The sequence below is a fragment of the Pleurodeles waltl genome, chromosome 11 (assembly GCF_031143425.1).
Source record: "Pleurodeles waltl isolate 20211129_DDA chromosome 11, aPleWal1.hap1.20221129, whole genome shotgun sequence".
NCBI lineage: Eukaryota > Metazoa > Chordata > Amphibia > Caudata > Salamandridae > Pleurodeles > Pleurodeles waltl.
In genome coordinates this window covers 378,352,976-378,370,671 of record NC_090450.1, presented here as the reverse complement: position 1 = coordinate 378,370,671, position 17,696 = coordinate 378,352,976, and the positions used below count along the sequence as shown (strand labels likewise).

At 48.7% G+C, this 17,696-nt stretch overlaps 1 protein-coding gene across 11 annotated transcripts in view; it reads left to right on the top strand.

The window, feature by feature from the left end:
• Positions 1–17,696, top strand: part of PXYLP1 (2-phosphoxylose phosphatase 1) — an 807,084-nt gene that overhangs the window by 77,068 nt on the left and 712,320 nt on the right. For 6 of the 11 annotated variants that reach the window (XM_069213691.1, XM_069213684.1, XM_069213694.1 and 3 more), the window contains exon 2: positions 3,549–3,686. The exons of the other annotated variants lie outside the window; for them this stretch is intronic. The gene's annotated coding sequence lies outside the window, so the exon portion shown is untranslated. The remainder of the gene's footprint in view (positions 1–3,548; positions 3,687–17,696) is intronic. 11 annotated transcript variants of the gene reach the window in all.

Below are 17,696 nucleotides of genomic sequence, written 5' to 3'. Positions count from 1 at the left end.
GAAGCAAGAAGATGTCTGCGAAGAAAGAAGACGGCATGCAGGAAGTAAAAAGAAGTATCTTCAGCGTTGCAGCCAGTGGGAAGGATACTGGGCAGTGTCCAATGGGAAGTGACCAGAAGGATACTTGGTCTCCAGGCAACTCAACAGCAAGATCAGCAAAGACGATGACAACAAGAAGTGACGTGCAGGCGATGTGTGGCCTATCAAAAGCATGTTAATCAGAGTGACGTTGGAGTAAGCCAGTGGTAAGGTCAGGTAAGTAAGAGGCTGGTCTAAGCCTCTTAATTTTTTTTATTCACTTATTTTTTTTTATAAATAACAAAGATTTCGCAAGTATGCTAGCAAGCACATGTGCTGGCGAAACCTAACCTAAACAAGGGGGGAATGAACAAAAAACAAGTAGCAAAGAGTTAAATATGACCTACAGGTCATAGAGTCTGGCGATGAATGGATAGGCAGGGTCAGCGTTGCACCAACGTGTATGAGGTATTCCACAACATTTGAGCAGTGCCAGGTGCTATGTGAGGGTAAGGTGCGTAGGATAGAATCACTCAAAGAGCTGGAATGCTTGTAGTTTAGGTGGGTTAAAGCATGTGAACACATAGTGGTTAAGATAATGTATCAGTGGACGCCAAACACATTGGAAGGTGGCATTACTGCCAGTTAAACTGTGATAGAGGTGTTCCATTGCTAATGTATGCCATAACTGGGTAAACCATTGCTCCATTTAGGGAGGGGCTGTCTTTTTCCATGTTAACTCTACAGGTTGCTGTGCCACATGAAGTAAGTAGCTAATAAGCTTCCAATCTGAATGAGTCAAAACTTCTAAGGCCGGGGGTCGAATTCCTAATATGACCGTACGATATGAGAAGGGAAGGGTAACCTATAACTGTCTTTATGTGGCCCAGGATCTGCTTCCAATAGGTGGTAAAAAGATGGCAAGACCACCAGATGTGGCAAAAATCCCCATCTGTCTCATTTCATCGCCAGCAGAGAGGGGAGGTACCAGAGTAGATGATTGACTGGCAAACTGGTGTGTAGTACCATTGAAACATCAATTTATAAGCTGCCTCAATGGGTGAGATACTACAGTAGGGTTTGGGTATGTCCTGCCACATTAGCTCCTATTGTTTGGGTGTAATGTTTTTCTGAGCAGTGACTTGCCATGTAGATTGATAGGTGTGCTTGCGAATAGGTGTGGAATGTTGGAGCGTGTGGTAAGTGCAAGGTATGGCATTACCTGAGCCATCGAAGTCCCGGACTAGCTTCTCAAAAGGAGTGTACGCGTGAGTAGCACTGGGTATATCGAGGGGTGTAGGACCCAGTGTTGAAATTGGCAGTATTGGAGTCTGGCTGCCTCTGGGAGCCGGTATTCTGCCTTCCATTGGTCTAAGGACTTCATGGTGTCCCCTACAAAGAGATCACAAATTGTTTGACAATTGCCAGTACGCCAATTACGAAATGGGAGGGGTGATCATGCTTGTATTAAGTCCAGGTTATGAATGATAGGCATGTTTGGAGAGGGGAAGGTAGTAAGACCTTTTTTTACTATCCCCTTGACCCAAATGTCCAGAACCGTCTTGGTGGGAGTCGCAATGTACGGGCTGCATGGCCCAGCATGTTTGGGGCGCAGCCAAGTCTTACAGGAAGTGACAAGCCAGTGCTCGATCCATGAGGAATCGGTGTTTCTTGCTGTCCTGGACAGATGTAGCGGATGTGGGCCGCCCAATATTATTCAAGAAGATTGGGGCAGGCTAGGCTGCCCATGTCCCGCAGTTGCATTAGTGAAGTGTTGGGTATCCACGTCGCCTTCCATTCCAGATAAAGGAGCGGGTGTCCCTTTGCAGGCTTAGTATGTCATCTTGTGGGATTGGAATGTGCAGTGTTTGAAACCAATAGAGAACTTGCGGAAGTACATTATTTTTATAACGTTCATGCGCCCCAGCCAAGAGATACAAAGATGTTTTCCTTGTGCTGATTTTGTGTGAGAGGCCACAAAGGTGGATACGCATCGCTGCTTCTGTGTGGCGGATAGTAATAGCAAGGGGTTTGAGTACTAGGAAGAATAATATAGGCCAGAGTGGACAACTCTGTTGTGTGCCCCTTAAGAGGGTGACAGGTTCAAAAGCTTGTCCATTCACCTGAACAGTGGCAGTGGGCATTGCTTATGAAGCCACAATCTAGGAAATTATACCTGAACCTAGTCCTACTTTACGTAACATCGTCCTGAGGAAAGACCAGTTGACTCTATCAAAGGCTTTCTCAGTGTCAAACAAGAGAAGGCGTGCTGGGATCTCATATTGGTGCACTTTTTCAACCAAATGTTGTATACGGCGAACTTTGTCCGCTCTGTGCCTGTGGCGGATAAAGCCCACTTGGTCTGGGTCTGAGGCCTGGGAGGTAGCGTTCCAATCTTGTAGCTAATATTTTGGTGAAAAGCTTAGCATCTGTATTAAGAAGCGCTATGGGGCTAGAAGAGGAGCAATAGGTCAGATTCTTGCCAGGCTTCAGTATAAGAGAAATTTCTGCAGATGCCATAGTAGGTGTAAGACCAGTATTTTGTGTGAAGGAATTAAACAACTGCAACAGATGTTCCTGTAGTTGGGGCAGAAAGAGCCTGTAAAAGCTAACGGATAGGCCGCCTGGCCCTGGTGTTTTTCCCAGTGGCAGGTCCCAGACTGAAGCTCGCACTTTTTCAGTGGCAATGCGTTCATCCAGGTGACCTTCGTGCTTGGGGCTTAGGGGTTCCCACTCGCCGGCATCTAAGTAGGTTTTGATCATATCAGGCGGAAGGTTCTCCTGGGATTATAATGCCTGGTAGTAATCCTGGAATGTCTCAGTTTGTCCTTCTCCATGATTGCCCAACCAGGATCTCCCTTCCGAAGCTTTCCAATGTGCGCTTTGGCTTGTACCTGGCACAACCTGCAGGCTAAAAGTGTGCCCACCTTGTTACCTCCTTCATAGTATTGCTGCTGCAATGTTAGGAGTGCACGCTCTGCTTTGCTTGTTCTGTGTGCATGCAGTTGCCTGTGCATTATAGCTAGCTTTCCCTTGATGTGGCAAGAGGGGAGTCACTTTGTCTTCCTGCTCTAGCTTTTTAATATCTGTTGTCAAATTAACTTCTAACAGTCTGGCTTATCTGCCCCGCGCTAAGGCAATCAAAGTGATTAGTCCCTGGACAGTAGCCTTGAACCCATCCCATAGTGTATGGAGGGGAGTTTCTGGTATGGTATTGATAGTATAATAATCCGTGATCCCTTTGCGGATCTCTGCAGGTCTCGGAGAATAAGTGTGAGCAAATGCCAGTGCGGAGGCCTCTGGGGGGGGGGTATTGGTGTGCCAGACCAGGACATTTCTAGAAGGGCTTGGTCAGAGATGGAAGTGTCCGAGATTTCCACTGTATCTAGGTGACGAGAGAGAGGGTGATCATGACATAATCGATACGGGAGTATGACGTGTGGACATGGGTAGAATGAGTAGTCTCATGCTTCAGGGTGTTTGTATCTCCATGTGTCTGTCAAGTCTAACTCTTCAATATCTTGTTTAAGGTGAGATGACATGGCTGGTGTGTTTTGAAAAGTTGCCGCACTTCTGTCCAAGTTCGGATACCATACCAGGTTGAAGTCCCCACATAAAATGATGTCCCCCTCTACACCACCTAACTGCTCTCTCAGAATATGACGGAGGTAGGTGTCTTGTGAATTGTTTGGAGCACAGATTTTGAGAAGTGTACGTTTTTTTGTCACCCCTCGCAGGGATGTAAAGTCGGGTATCGACCCTCCCAGTCTTCTATGGCCTTGGTTATAGAAGAGCTAAACCCTGCTTCGCATAGGATGCCAGCTCCTAGCGTCTTCATATCGGTGTTTGTCCAGTGGGGCACCGGGTAGTGCTGGTGAGCCATATCATGTTGGTCCGCCCCCATGAGATGAGTCTCCTGTAGGAGGACAACATTGAGGTCATGTTGCAATATCTAGTGCAATACTTGTTTGCCTTGGTTGGGAGAGTTAAGACCCTGCACATTCAGAGATATCAATTTAGTGTTCTCCAATAGGGTCATGTGTAATGGGGGTAAGGATTGTCTGTGTCACACATGTAAATTATCCCTTATAGGGGTAAGTGGTATATTAGCAAGAAGCGGGGTGCCTCTTGTCGCCTTCAAGTCAAGGGAAACTCATCCATAGAGGAGGTTGGGTAGAACCTAGAATACAGGGAAACCTGTAGGACTGTCAGCGGAGACATGCAATACACAAAGGTCACACCTGCCTCCCTTGGAGCATTGAGTGCTATTTATGAAGACCAGTGGCACCTATGATTGATGTAGAATGACCTGAAATCAGAAAACAGGTTAAAATAAACAATTTCAAGAGACCAACTGGGTCCAACAGTGACTGTCATGTCCTGCGGATCCCTGCACCAGTGTGCTCTAATCCTGACAGAGGAGTCACCCTCCTAGGGTGTAAGTCAACAGAGGTGGGTCGTCAGGTGGAGTTCAAGGCCAGAAGTTGATGGCTAGGTGACGAGGCCTCCCAGCCCCACACAGGGCAGTCTCGCTATCAGCGGAAGGGGTGGTAGACCTTGCAAGCGCCATCGTATGTAAGCAATCATTTCAGAGCACTGTCACAGTGAGACCACAGTGGAAGGCTTTGGGGGAGTCTCTTTACCTGGATTGCGGCGATGATGGATAATGTCACGTTTAGTGTCCTGCGCGCAGATGCTGCAGTTTGGCTTCTGTCTGGATGCCTTGATTTCACCTTGGGCCAGTTGGGTCCTATGGGATCCTCTAAAGGAAGAGGTTTCTCATTCTTGGGAGTAGTCTGTGTGGCCCAGTAAAAGTTTTGCTTAAGTGAGTTAGCGTATCGAGCGATGTTTGCCCTCCCAGGTGAATAGAAGAGCAAAATGACCCCATTGGTAAGGAATACCCAACTCTTGCAGCCTGTCTGTGACGAGCTTGAAGTCTTGCTGCTTTCTCATTTTGATGGGTGAGAGGTCCTGATAGAGTTGGATGCCATTTCCCTGGTTTGTCAAGTCGGCTTTACCCTGGGTGGCCTTAAGTAGGGCCTGTTTCCAATGAAGAAGTGCACTCTTGTGAGTATATCCAGCACTGTGTCCGGATGACCCGGGGCAGAGGACACTGTGTGGGCCCTTTCAGGTTCTGCCGTAAAGGTCATAATATTGCTGCCCTCTGAACCTTGAGGCACCCCTCTGATGTGGATGTTGTTGCTCAGACTTCTATTTTCTAAGTGCTCCTGTTTGCTTTGTAGCTCAGTTTGCTCTACTTTGAGAGTTGCCACCAGTCACCACAACATCTCTTGATCCTCGGATCAGATGTCCACTGTATGTTAAAAATCATCTACTGGTTCCCCAATCTGAGACATCTCGTCTTACGTCATGGATACAGGCTTTAAATCCTGCTTTGAGGGATCCATTGTCGGAGCAGATTTCTTGTTGAAATTGATCCATATAGTCCTGCGTGATAGGCACCCGGGTGGGGTGACTGATATCGGTGCCTGGGAGGGAGGAGACATTTCAGAATCGGTACCAGCGACCTTGCTCCAGAGAGATGTCACTGGATTGTATTTTTCTGATTTAGAACACAGCATAATGGTTGCGCAAGGTCGATCGTCTATGAGGAGGAGATTTCTATTCGTGCTGCCCACTCGATAGGAGGGAAAGGAAGAAGTCCAGAGGTACAGCTTCTAGCGCAGTCCCCGAGCGGTAAAATGTTAGGTGAAACTCCCATGAGTGGGAGTAGTTGGCAATAATTACTGGGGGGACATTCAAAGAGAGAAAGAGTCCAGCTGGTTCCTGAACCCCATACAGAGTCACAGTATCAAAGCAAGGGTGGGAAGCCTAGCTCTTCATAGCTGAGGCCGCAGTAAAAGTAATGAGTGGCCGCGCTGCATAGGGACTCACTCACCCAACTGGTGTAGGATCGTCCCCATCAGCTTCCCCTTCCTGTAGCAGAGAAATAACCATGAAATATCTTCAAAAGAGCAGAGCCTGAGTGCATTGCCAGCCGCTCCCAGATGCAGGATACGGAACCATAGTGAGGGTAGAGAGGGTGGCAGGCAACTCCTAGCACAGCAGCAGACTGCGCAGTATATTCCAGGGATGGCGCAATCAAGTGGGTGACACCACGGAGAGTGTCCAGTAGGTCGCTGCGGGGATTGTTCTGGGAGCAAGTGTGCAAGAGCTGGCCTCAAGAATATAGGCCTCATGGTAGTTCTATGGTGTCGATCGCTTGGGTCGCCCTCCCTGGGCATTAGGGTCAAGAGTTCGACAGTGCAGTGTGCCAGTAAAACCCCTGAGGGCGCCATGTTTATCCCCCGTAACTCTCATGGATTGCAGGTAAGGCCGATTGCCTGTGGGTAAGTCAAGATGCCAGCACACTAAAATCAATTAATTCGGAGCGAGCTGCGGAGCCTGCTCACCTCGTTATCTGTGCCTCTATTGGTGAAATCTCATTGAGGGAGGAGTAGGCGCCATCATTGAAAGCCCCTCGCTGAAGTGGATCGGATTGCAGCTGGTAGGTCAGCGGCTGGCTCAGTTTGGTTTGCAGTAGCGTCTTCTGCCCCTGTCGTTGCGTAAGGGGAGTTGAGATCTTTGTTCCCCTGTTGTCTCCTTGGTGGGACCTCGAGGCAAGCACAAACATGCCGTCAGGATAGGCAGGGCTGGATACTAGGCGTTGCTGCAGGGTGCCACGCAGGCCGGGCAAGATGCATCAGGTGTCATTATCGGCCACGTCCGGCCTACACAATTTTTGCTGGAGCCGGGGAAGGGGAGCAGATGGACACTTCCACAGCCACCAGCAAAGTTCAGTGACACCTCGCTGTTTAATAACAGCCTCCTCCGCAACCCCGGTGCTGTCGATGGTGCCGGAAAGCCCACAGGAGCCGGGGATAGGCAGTTCACGTCCTACTTTATTCCCATCTGGTCCACGCCTCCAAATCTGTAGTTTTGAACCACATTTTGTTATACAAGCCACCAGAAGGTAGGTACATCGCAGCCCAGGGCACTGACGCCACTGCACTTGCTGTCCAGTTTATACCTATGGCGTTCTTTAAAACAAGGGAAGGTGCATTAGTGAAAATACACAGGCCTGTCAGCTGGTGCAGTATACAATGACTGTCATACAGTTTGAACCATCTGGGGTGTCACTAATGTGACTGACACCTAAATGATGAATGCGTGCCCCCACTTCAAAAGCATATTAATGCCTGGAGCCGCCACATGTCACCCTATTTTCTGAGTAATGCGGCAGACTGGACTCTGGGCTGCAGCGAAAGCTTCGGGCTGCTCTCCTGCTGCCTCAGAACTGCCTTCTACTTGTACGTTTTTGCACTTCCACTATTAGCATTTCCAAACATGAAAATATGTCTCTAAAATGCGTACAACAGTGCTGCTTTATCGCCAGGGCGGCACCTCAAAGGATCACTTTATGAATTCAGTGGAATCCTTTGTAGTTCACGCTGCTTGTAGGTCTCTACGCGCACGCTCACTGAGGCTCGCAGTTTAGGGGGAAAACTATGGATGAGAGTAACAAAGCTAGTGTAATCAGTAAGGTATCTCTAGTCCGGTGCATGTGCAGAATATTGGTAATGCAAATAACTTTTTTTTTTTTTTTTTTACAAATACGATTTCAACCGAATAACAAGTTTGCAGTTACAGACGTTAAGCACTGGTCAGCGAGTCGTCATCCTTCTGGGCCTCCTGCTGTTCTGCCTGCTTCCGGTATAGGCTTTCTGCTGATAAGGAAAGGCTGCATCTTGGGTTTTAAAATAGTAGGGGTCTGCTATCCTGCAGGCAGAGGGGAAAACAAACGAAGCAGTGTTTTTCTCTTTTATTATCGTAGTTCTTGCCGCATAAGACTGAATTTCCTCTCTTCTGCTTTGGACTCACTTACTCTATTCCTCCTGGTAATACCTGTTTCTCCTTTCGAAAAAGGATGGTGTTGGGCTGATGGCGATCCCCTTGGATGAGAGAGGTGTCATAGGGTTGTATCGTGGAGGACATTTATGACCCTTACCATGTTAGGTCACACCCATGTTTTAGGCTTTGCCTAAGCCCCTGTATTTTTCCAGACATTGTTATTTGGCTTAGAGCCCATCTGTTGCTTACCATTGGTTGGCTTTGTCACTCATTTGCTTGCTTGCTTCTTATTCGTCAACTTCCTTCTTCTTCTGGTCTTTGTCTGTTTCCTGTAGCATGGAGCTATAACTTGTGTCCTTCCACTGCTCCCTTTTAAGGTGATTTTCTTAATTTTTGTTACATATTGAACAAGAGTGCCTGTGTTTTCTAACTCCTCCCTCATGTACCTCTTGTTCCTCTTTCTCACCTATTTATTTGTCCCCTTGCTTGCTTTCTCTCCCTCAGTTGCTGTTCTTGCTTCCTCCCTGCCTGCCTTCTGTTGCCATTCTTGTTTCCCCATCTCTGCCCAACCACCCTCTGCTGTTGTTGTACTTTCACATCCCCACCTGCCCTCCCACTCACAGTTGTCTGTTCGCGTCCATATGACCCACCACTACCCTCCACTGTTTGTGGGCTTCACAATTCACATCCACCCACCCTCTGTTGTCTAGGTGCTTCCCTATCCGCCCATCCTCTGTTGACCATGTGCTTTCCCCACATATCCACCCTCCACTGTCCATGTGCTTCAGCTGTTGTCCTTGGACTTCAATCCGATGTTCGTGTACTTCAAGATTGCCCATGTTTTTCCCTACCCGCCTGCCCTAGATTGTCCATGTTCCGCCCTACCCACCCACATTGGTCCATGTTTCTCCCCACTCACCTGCCCTCCGTTGTGCATGTCTCTAATCCGTTGTCCATGTTTCTCCCCACCCGCCCTCCGTTGTCCATGTTTCTCCCCCAACCGCTCGCCCTCCATTGTTCATGTTTCTCAACACCTGCCCTCCGTTGTCCATTTTTTTCAACTCCCACCAGCTCTCTGTTGTCCATGTTCCCTCTGCCCTCCGTTGTCCTTGTTCGTTTGCCCTTTGTTGTCCATGCTCCTCCCCACCCGCCCGCCCTCCGTTGTCCATGTTCCTCCCCACCCGCCCTCCGTTGTCCATGTTCCTCCCCACCCGCCCTCCGTTGTCCATGTTCCTCCCCACCCGCCCTCCGTTGTCCATGTTCCTCCCCACCCGCCCTCCGTTGTCCATGCTCCTCCCCACCCGCCCTCCGTTGCCCTTGTTCCTCCCCACCCGCCCACAGTTGCCCATGTTCCTCTCCACCCGCCCGCCCTCAGTTGCCCATGTTCCTCCCCACCCGCCCACACTCAGTTGCCCATGTTCCTTCCCATCCGCCCGCCCTCAGTTGCCCATGTTCCTTCCCATCCGCCCGCCCTCAGTTGCCCATGTTCCTTCCCATCCGCCCGCCCTCAGTTGCCCATGTTCCTTCCCACCCGCCCGCCCTCAGTTGTCCATGTTCCTCCCCACCCGCCCACAGTTGTCCATGTTCCTCCCCACCCGCCCGCCCACAGTTGTCCATGTTCCTCCCCACCCTCCCGCCCACAGTTGTCCATGTTCCTCCCCACCCTCCCGCCCACAGTTGTCCATGTTCCTCCCCACCCTCCCGCCCACAGTTGTCCATGTTCCTCCCCACCCTCCCGCCCACAGTTGTCCATGTTCCTCCCCACCCTCCCGCCCACAGTTGTCCATGTTCCTCCCCACCCTCCCGCCCACAGTTGTCCATGTTCCTCCCCACCCTCCCGCCCACAGTTGTCCATGTTCCTCCCCACCCTCCCGCCCACAGTTGTCCATGTTCCTCCCCACCCTCCCGCCCACAGTTGTCCATGTTCCTCCCCACCCGCCCGCCCTCAGTTGTCCATGTTCCTCCCCACCCGCCCGCCCTCAGTTGTCCATGTTCCTCCCCACCCGCCCGCCCTCAGTTGCCCATGTTCCTCCCCACCCGCCCGCCCTCAGTTGCCCATGTTCCTCCCCACCCGCCCGCCCTCAGTTGCCCATGTTCCTCCCCACCCGCCCGCCCTCAGTTGCCCATGTTCCTCCCCACCCGCCCTCAGTTGCCCATGTTCCTCCCCACCCGCCCGCCCTCAGTTGCCCATGTTCCTCCCCACCCGCCCGCCCTCCCACAGTTGTCCATGTTCCTCCCCACCCGCCCGCCCTCAGTTGCCCCTGTTCCTCCCCACCCGCCCGCCCTCAGTTGCCCATGCTTCTCCCCACCCCGCCCGCCCTCAGTTGCCCATGCTTCTCCCCACCCCGCCCGCCCTCAGTTGCCCATGTTCCTCCCCACCCGCCCGCCCTCAGTTGCCCATGTTCCTCCCCGCCCGCAGTTGTCCATGTTCCTCCCCACCCGCCCACCCTCCGTTGCCCTTGTTCCTCCCCACCCGCCCACAGTTGCCCATGTTCCTCCCCAGCCGCCCGCCCTCAGTTGTCCATGTTCCACCTCACCTACGAACCCTCCATTGCTTATGTTCTTCCCCATCCCCACCGGCACACCCTCTGTCTCTGTGCTTCGCTATTTCCACCCTCCTTTGTCAGTGTCCGACCCATCAACACCCACCCTGGCTCCATTGTCCATGTGCTTTCTCATCCTCACCCTCTGTTGTCCATGAGCTTTCCTGTCCCCGCTGGCCCGCACTCTGTGTCCACATGCCCCCATTGTAGTCTCTTGTTTGACATTCCCTTCCCCCACTGCACCTTTCTATCCTGCCTCCGTCTTGCCTCATTCCTACCTGCTCCCCACTCCCAACTCACTTATCCATGTGTTTTCTTTTTTTAAGAGCTCATTAGAAGCATATCAATACAGCATATTTGCACTATATCAAAAAAGCAATTTCTACACAATTTGCCCATGTACCTCCCCACCCGCCCGCAGTTGTCCATGTTCCTCCCCACCCTCCCTCAGTTGCCCATGTTCCTCCCCACCCGCCCGCCCTCAGTTGCCCATGTTCCTCCCCACCCGCCCGCCCTCAGTTGCCCATGTTCCTCCCCACCCGCCCGCCCTCAGTTGCCCATGTTCCTCACCACCCGCCCGCCCTCAGTTGCCCATGTTCCTCCCCGCCCGCCCACCCTCAGTTGCCCATGTTCCTCCCCGCCCGCCCACCCTCAGTTGCCCATGTTCCTCCCCGCCCGCCCACCCTCAGTTGCCCATGTTCCTCCCCGCCCGCCCACCCTCAGTTGCCCATGTTCCTCCCCGCCCGCCCGCCCTCAGTTGCCCATGTTCCTCCCCGCCCGCCCGCCCTCAGTTGCCCATGTTCCTCCCCGCCCGCCCGCCCTCAGTTGCCCATGTTGCTCCCCACCCGCCCGCCCTCAGTTGTCCATGTTCCTCCCCACCCGCCCGCCCACAGTTGTCCATGTTCCTCCCCGCCCGCCCACAGTTGTCCATGTTCCTCCCCGCCCGTCCGCCCTGCCCACAGTTGTCCATGTTCCTTCCCGCCCGCTCGCCCACAGTTGTCCATGTTCCTCCCCACCCGCCCGCCCTCAGTTTTCCATGTTCCTCCCCACCCGCCCGCCCTCAGTTTTCCATGTTCCTCCCCACCCGCCCGCCCTCAGTTGTCCATGTTCCTCCCCACCCGCCCGCCCTCAGTTGTCCATGTTCCTCCATCAGTTGTCCATGTTCCTCCCCAGCCGCCCGCCCGCCCTCAGTTGTCCATGTTCCTCCCTACACGCCCTCTGTTGTTCATGTTCCACCTCACCTACGAACCCTCCATTGCTTATGTTCCTCCCCATCCCCACCGGCACACCCTCTGTCTCTGTGCTTCGCTATTTCCACCCTCCTTTGTCAGTGTCCGACCCATTAACACCCACCCTGCCTCCATTGTCCATGTGCTTTCTCATCCTCACCCTCTGTTGTCCATGAGCTTTCCTGTCCCCGCTGGCCCGCACTCTGTGTCCACGTGCCCCCATTGTAGTCTCTTGTTTGACATTCCCTTCCCCCACTGCACCTTTCTATCCTGCCTCCGTCTTGCCTCATTCCCGCCTGCTCCCCACCCCCAACTCACTTATCCATGTGGTTTCTTTTTTTAAGAGCACATTAGAAGCATATCAATACAGCATATTTGCACTATATCAAAAAAGCAATTTCTACACAATTTATATTTACTAATCCATCTCAGATTTGGTAAAATTAAAAATAAAAACTCAGAAAAAATGCTTGCCTCATTTGGTAGGTGCACACTTCTGTGTTGGAGTGCACGTACAAAAAGACACCATGGCCGCATTATAGTGGCTTCATTTTTTTTTTTTAGCGTTCAAGCAGCCACAGCCAGTAGATCTCTTAGATGGGACCTGTTGCTTTTCCAGTGCTTGTTTCGATCGTTCCTACCCGACAGAACAAGCTGTCCGGTTGCTAAGGACCTTTTGTGGGCTTACGAAGGCTTACTTATCATTGGTCAGGTAGCTCAAAGCCTTTCCTTGTTCCAGCTTGTTCATCTTCTGTTTTTACCAACCACGGAAGAGACCGAGGCATAGCCTCTTTGCCATCTCTGATTAGCTGGCTTTTATCCTTCACTCTTTTTTAGGCACTGGCCTTTTTAAGTACACCATGAGAGTGCAAGTGTTTTCCAGCTCTCTCCCTTTTGTGTGTTTCACCTCTGTATCCTTTGTTTGGCTGACTCCCTTGTGTTATAACCATTCTTGTGTGCTTCTCGCCGCCAGACTCTCTGTCCTGTCTGTGCTTTGCTTTCTCACTCTTGTGCTTTTCCCCTGTCCTCTGTTTCTCTCCCCATGTGTTGCTTTTCCACACCACCACCTCTTTCCTCCTGCCACCTACTCCTCTATTGCCCCATGCCCATTTAATTTTTTTTTAACTTTTTTTTTTTTTTAAGGGACTGGGTAGGACAATCGAAAGCCCTTAAGCGCTACTTTTTATTTTTTTAATTTCCTTATCCATTTTGGATCATTAAAAAAAAGGAAAGAGCACCTGTCATTTTGTAGCTGTGCATGTGTGTACATATTAAAACGTGTGCACCTTTTTTTTCTCCTTATCCCTATGCTGAACAGCATGTTGCCGATGCTGCACAGCATTAGCAAAAGGTATTTGCAAAGCCAATAGGTCCTAAAGGTGAGACCTATTACGTTTTTCAATGCTTGTTTACCAATGATTACACAGCAGTCTTTGAAAAATCATATGGAAGAAAAAATGTATACGATTCTCTTATTTATTCTGTAATATTTTCACCAAACAGTTAATTGTCCCTAAACAGCAACATAGACACTAGAAATACGCAAGGAGATCAACACAAACATTAAAAAATACTGTAGGAACAGGAATATCCTCTCCATGAATCTGGAGAACGTTCACCATTTGTAGTTTCCTCCAGTACGTTGCAGTACTTTTTTGTTTTCTTTCCTCAATGAGCCTGACAACCATGCACACTGACTGCGGGGTAACAGTATTAAATGGATTGACACCCCATGTCAGTGCTCTGAGGTTGATGAGAGTGCCAAACATTCTGCTGTAGAGATTTGGTGTCCTTACTATGGGGACCAGCTTCTTCCTTTTGTAGTTTGCTTGCAGAGGCTCTCCCAGAGCTCCACACCAGCCCCTCTCTCTCCACCTCGCAGATTTGGCTTACTGTCTGAGCCTGATTATACATCTCTACTTGAGCTTTTGGAATCCGCTCTGGAAGAACTCCTGTGTCCCATGATCCTGGCACACACTGACTTTGGGCATGCATGCTTTTGGTCCAGCCCCCACCACTCCAATATTTGAGCAGTGCACACCTACTGATGAATTAGTTCTGGATATCTGAGCAAATTAGGGAGACTAATTCTTATCCACAGACATTCTCACTAATCATGGATGGAACTTTACATTAGTACAGTTGAGAAGAAAATATCATCCAGAGATAGTCCTCGGACTGGTATCCTCCTATTGAAGTAATGATAGACACTGGATTAATATTGTCGCACAGAGAGATATTGTAACTGATTGGACAAACAAGCAGTCTGGTTGCTAGACTGCTCTCTGCAGAGGAGAGCCCGTGTGACAAGTTCATCAGCCCCACCATGTAAGAAACGTTGGCGAGCTTTGCAGGTGAGAAAACGTCCGCTACCATCTTCACTGCTGTGGCCAAGAGTTTATAAACAGTAGTCTCTTGTGTTGAGCATTTTCTCTTTGACTCCAATTAGTCTCCCCAGGTTGCTCAACAAGACCTTGTGGATCACCTCATTCTTCTCTACTAACTTGGAGGCTGTCACAGAGTTAGCTATGTGATTCCTCACTGATTTCTGCACTGCAAACCACATATAAATCTGTTGCATGGTTGGAGGGATAGCAGTGTTTGAATCTCCGACTTGAGACTGCATTTTTGCCCCACCCATATTTCTGGAGCTGTGGACATTTTGTGGTCTCAGGGATAACTAAGCCATAATCTGTTGGTTCAAAGGTGGAGCGCCTGTCACTAAAGATACCTCCCCGGTGCTTGAAAATCCTAACAATGTTTGGTGGTTGTGAAGATATTTTACTACTTAGAGTAGCCAGGTGAAAGTATGTGGGTCCTGGTACCTGGGCACCAGTAGGAAGTCTTACCCCCCCCCCCCCAGTGTTCTAGAGTCCTATGTTCCGTACTGTCTCCTGTACGTGGCACTAGTTGTTGACGCCCCCTCAACATCCCTGTATGTTATGATCAGTCTCCTGGGTTAGAGAACTGGATGTAGGCTTGGGGGAACTTCTCTGCAACTGAACGAGTCTGGTCACATTTGACAACCTTCAAAGTGATGTGCGATCCCCACCTCTCTGTGAAACTCTGACAGTTAAGTTTGAAGTATGCATGACTGTAGCATGTCACTAATGAACTGCATCTGATGATGGCTGAGTCTGTATGCTCATTTGGTTGGTGATTTTTTGGGGGGATTGGAGTCTAGATTAGTGGATCTAGTGTTTGTGAGCACCGTTGACAAAGCGTTGACCTACATTTCCCATAAGTATAGCATTTAGCCTTGTGTTTAACAAAGTACTTTTGCACAATAAAACACAAACTGCATTGTTAGTGTTTTTCAGTGATACTGTTTTACGAATTCAGAATTTCTAGGCCCCTTAACTACCCTTCCTATTTTTGAGAATCAAATGCTAAAGTTGAGTATTTAGTGATCAATTTATTGTCCAGTGGTAAGTGGCCTGACACTAGTGGCCACAGTGGGGACCTAGTAACCTCTGCTTGTCCTAGCAACCACCTCCCCTAAACAGGTCTAATGCATAAATAAAGCCTTATGCACCAAGACTTTTTATTAAGTATCAAGTAAAAGCAGACACCCTAATTCCTTCCTCTTTTATCCTGTAATTGCTTACACTAAAATGAATGCTACTTTTTAAAAGTCCAGAATCAGTAGATGTTTCTTTTGATTTCAGCCCTTAAAATGTTACTTTTTACAATCAACATTCCTTAGGGTACCTGATACCCTAGTACACAAAGTAAGACTCTGTTGCACATATTTGAGGTACACATTCTTTCTAGCTTTTCACTGCCAATTTATACATTCAACTCCTTTGACACACGTTCTCTAATTTTAGACATAGCTTTTCATTGACCAACCCTTTGTGATTCATATTATTGGCGCAGATGAAAGTAAATGAGCTCAAAACATATCATACAAAGGTGTAGCATCTCCAACATCAACTACAACCTTGCCAGTCAATGACTGAAAAAGACACTTGGATAATACTTCATTTTCTCACTGTTGGTAAATGTTTCTTTATATTTTTAGGAATGAGAACATTTGACCATATCCACTCCCCTTTAAACACCCCTCACCGTTTTCGACCACAGCTCTTTTCTAAGGGTCTGAAAAGCCGTAAGTGTGCACACAGTAAGGCTTGGAATAGGTTCGCCTCATCCCACTCCCTGTCCAACTCTCTAACTTCTCCATCATGGAAATGTCTGTCTTTTGTTGAAATAGCATGGTGAGCACATACTCCCCCTATAGTGTTTTGTTCTCAGGTAGATGGGTATCCCTGCTGGACTGGAGTTGCTGGCCTTGCAAGTTGGGGTTGGGAAGACAGGAAGTGTATTGAGACTGCTAAGAAGTGGTGAGTTAGATACCTGAAACAAGGAAACAAAACATTGAGAGCTGTAAGTTACCACCAGACTGCTGTACTGCAGTGAACCCAGCTTCAGAGTTCTTGTTAACTCCCCTAGTGGGGATTGAATTCCAGTGTTGCTTATATGTCAGCATTTGGGATCTCTAGCTGACTCATAAACCCACACTTCAGAGAATACACTGGGAAGGATGAGTCAAGTGTGTAAGTTGTTAGATACCTGGTAAGCAGTGCACAGCGAGTAGGCATATTTTTCCTCACTCTCTGTTCATGGAGAGGATATGAGCAGAGATAATGCCCCCACTTCCTTTTGAAGTAACCCCTTGAAATAGGACCAGCTGCACCACAGAGCCTGATGAAGCCACATGTTCTCTTTCCAACCAACAGGTGGCTGAGTAGAGTTTATAGATGACACCAATTGTACATTTGCTTGTCCCCAAGACCAGATGCATCCCAAGGTGCTAGGGTCCTTCTGTAAAAGAAATAAGATTACTCTCCGTCTTGAACAGCTTTGTTCTGAGAGGCAAGGTGAACTCACTGGGTGTTATTGTGCTTTTTTGGGTTGATTGTGTAGTGTTAATAGACAATGTTGTGCCTAGTACTTATTCATGGGTATTTCAGAGGGAAGTAAAAGTAAGTTTTTCATAAGTCCTGAGAAAAATGGTTAGAGCTTACCTTATTGTGTTATATTGTGATAGTTTGTACCAGTAAAAAGTTGTTAAACCAGATATAAAGGCTTCTTGGAGAATTTTAAAGTATGCATTTTTTTGTCTGCGAGAGTAATAATTTGTTAATGTTCACACTTTCTCAATTCACTTGCACTAGTATTTGTGATCACCTTGGTTTGCTTTGATCAAAGATAGTTCTAGGACCATGGTTTTGACATTACTGGGTTCAGGTTTGTTGTATCTTCCTGGTTCATGGTTGCTTGTCTTGTCTGATTTTTGGATTTGCAGTGTTCTGAAGCGAGTTCATATAGTGTTCTTAGAGTTTTCTGGTTCAGGGGTAAAGGCGGGATTTGGTTTCCCCATTTATCTGCAAAAATTATATTGCAAGTCCTACGCACTTGGTGAAAAATGAATGTTTCTTTGGCAAAAATGCTTCACCAGATGCAGGCATCTTTGGTAACCACTTCACAGTACTCCCTAAATTGTAATCGCTCAGAATAATCTCCTTTATACATGCATTCAGTTACACATACATTGCCACAGCTCAATGAGGTACAATTTCTGTACAAAATTAAACCATGTGTTAACCCTGTTACTTAAAGGTGCATTTCTAAGCCTGTTATAACAATAACTTCCTATTTTAGATAGACCTAAGAAGCGCGGGCCTAACTGTACAATGCCCCTCATCCACCCACCCCAACCCCAGGACTTTGGATGTCTGATGACTTATTAACTGAATTCCAGAACATCTATACCAACTGTGTGCGATGGGTCACCTGTTTCTTATCTGTTATGGTTATTTGGTGCTTATATTTCCGTTATCTCTACTGCTGGCTGGTGCGTCCAAATTACCATCTCTTGTTCAACTGGTGATGTTACTCCAACCCAAGACTCTGGATTTATCTGGAAGTAGGAAGTTGTACAAGTCTCAGTTATTTCTTGTGGTACGTTCCCTACCCTAATTATGATTTTCTGCTTCTGATTCGCTTCTCTCCCAGTTTACTGAAAAGAGGCTTCAATTTCATCCCATAA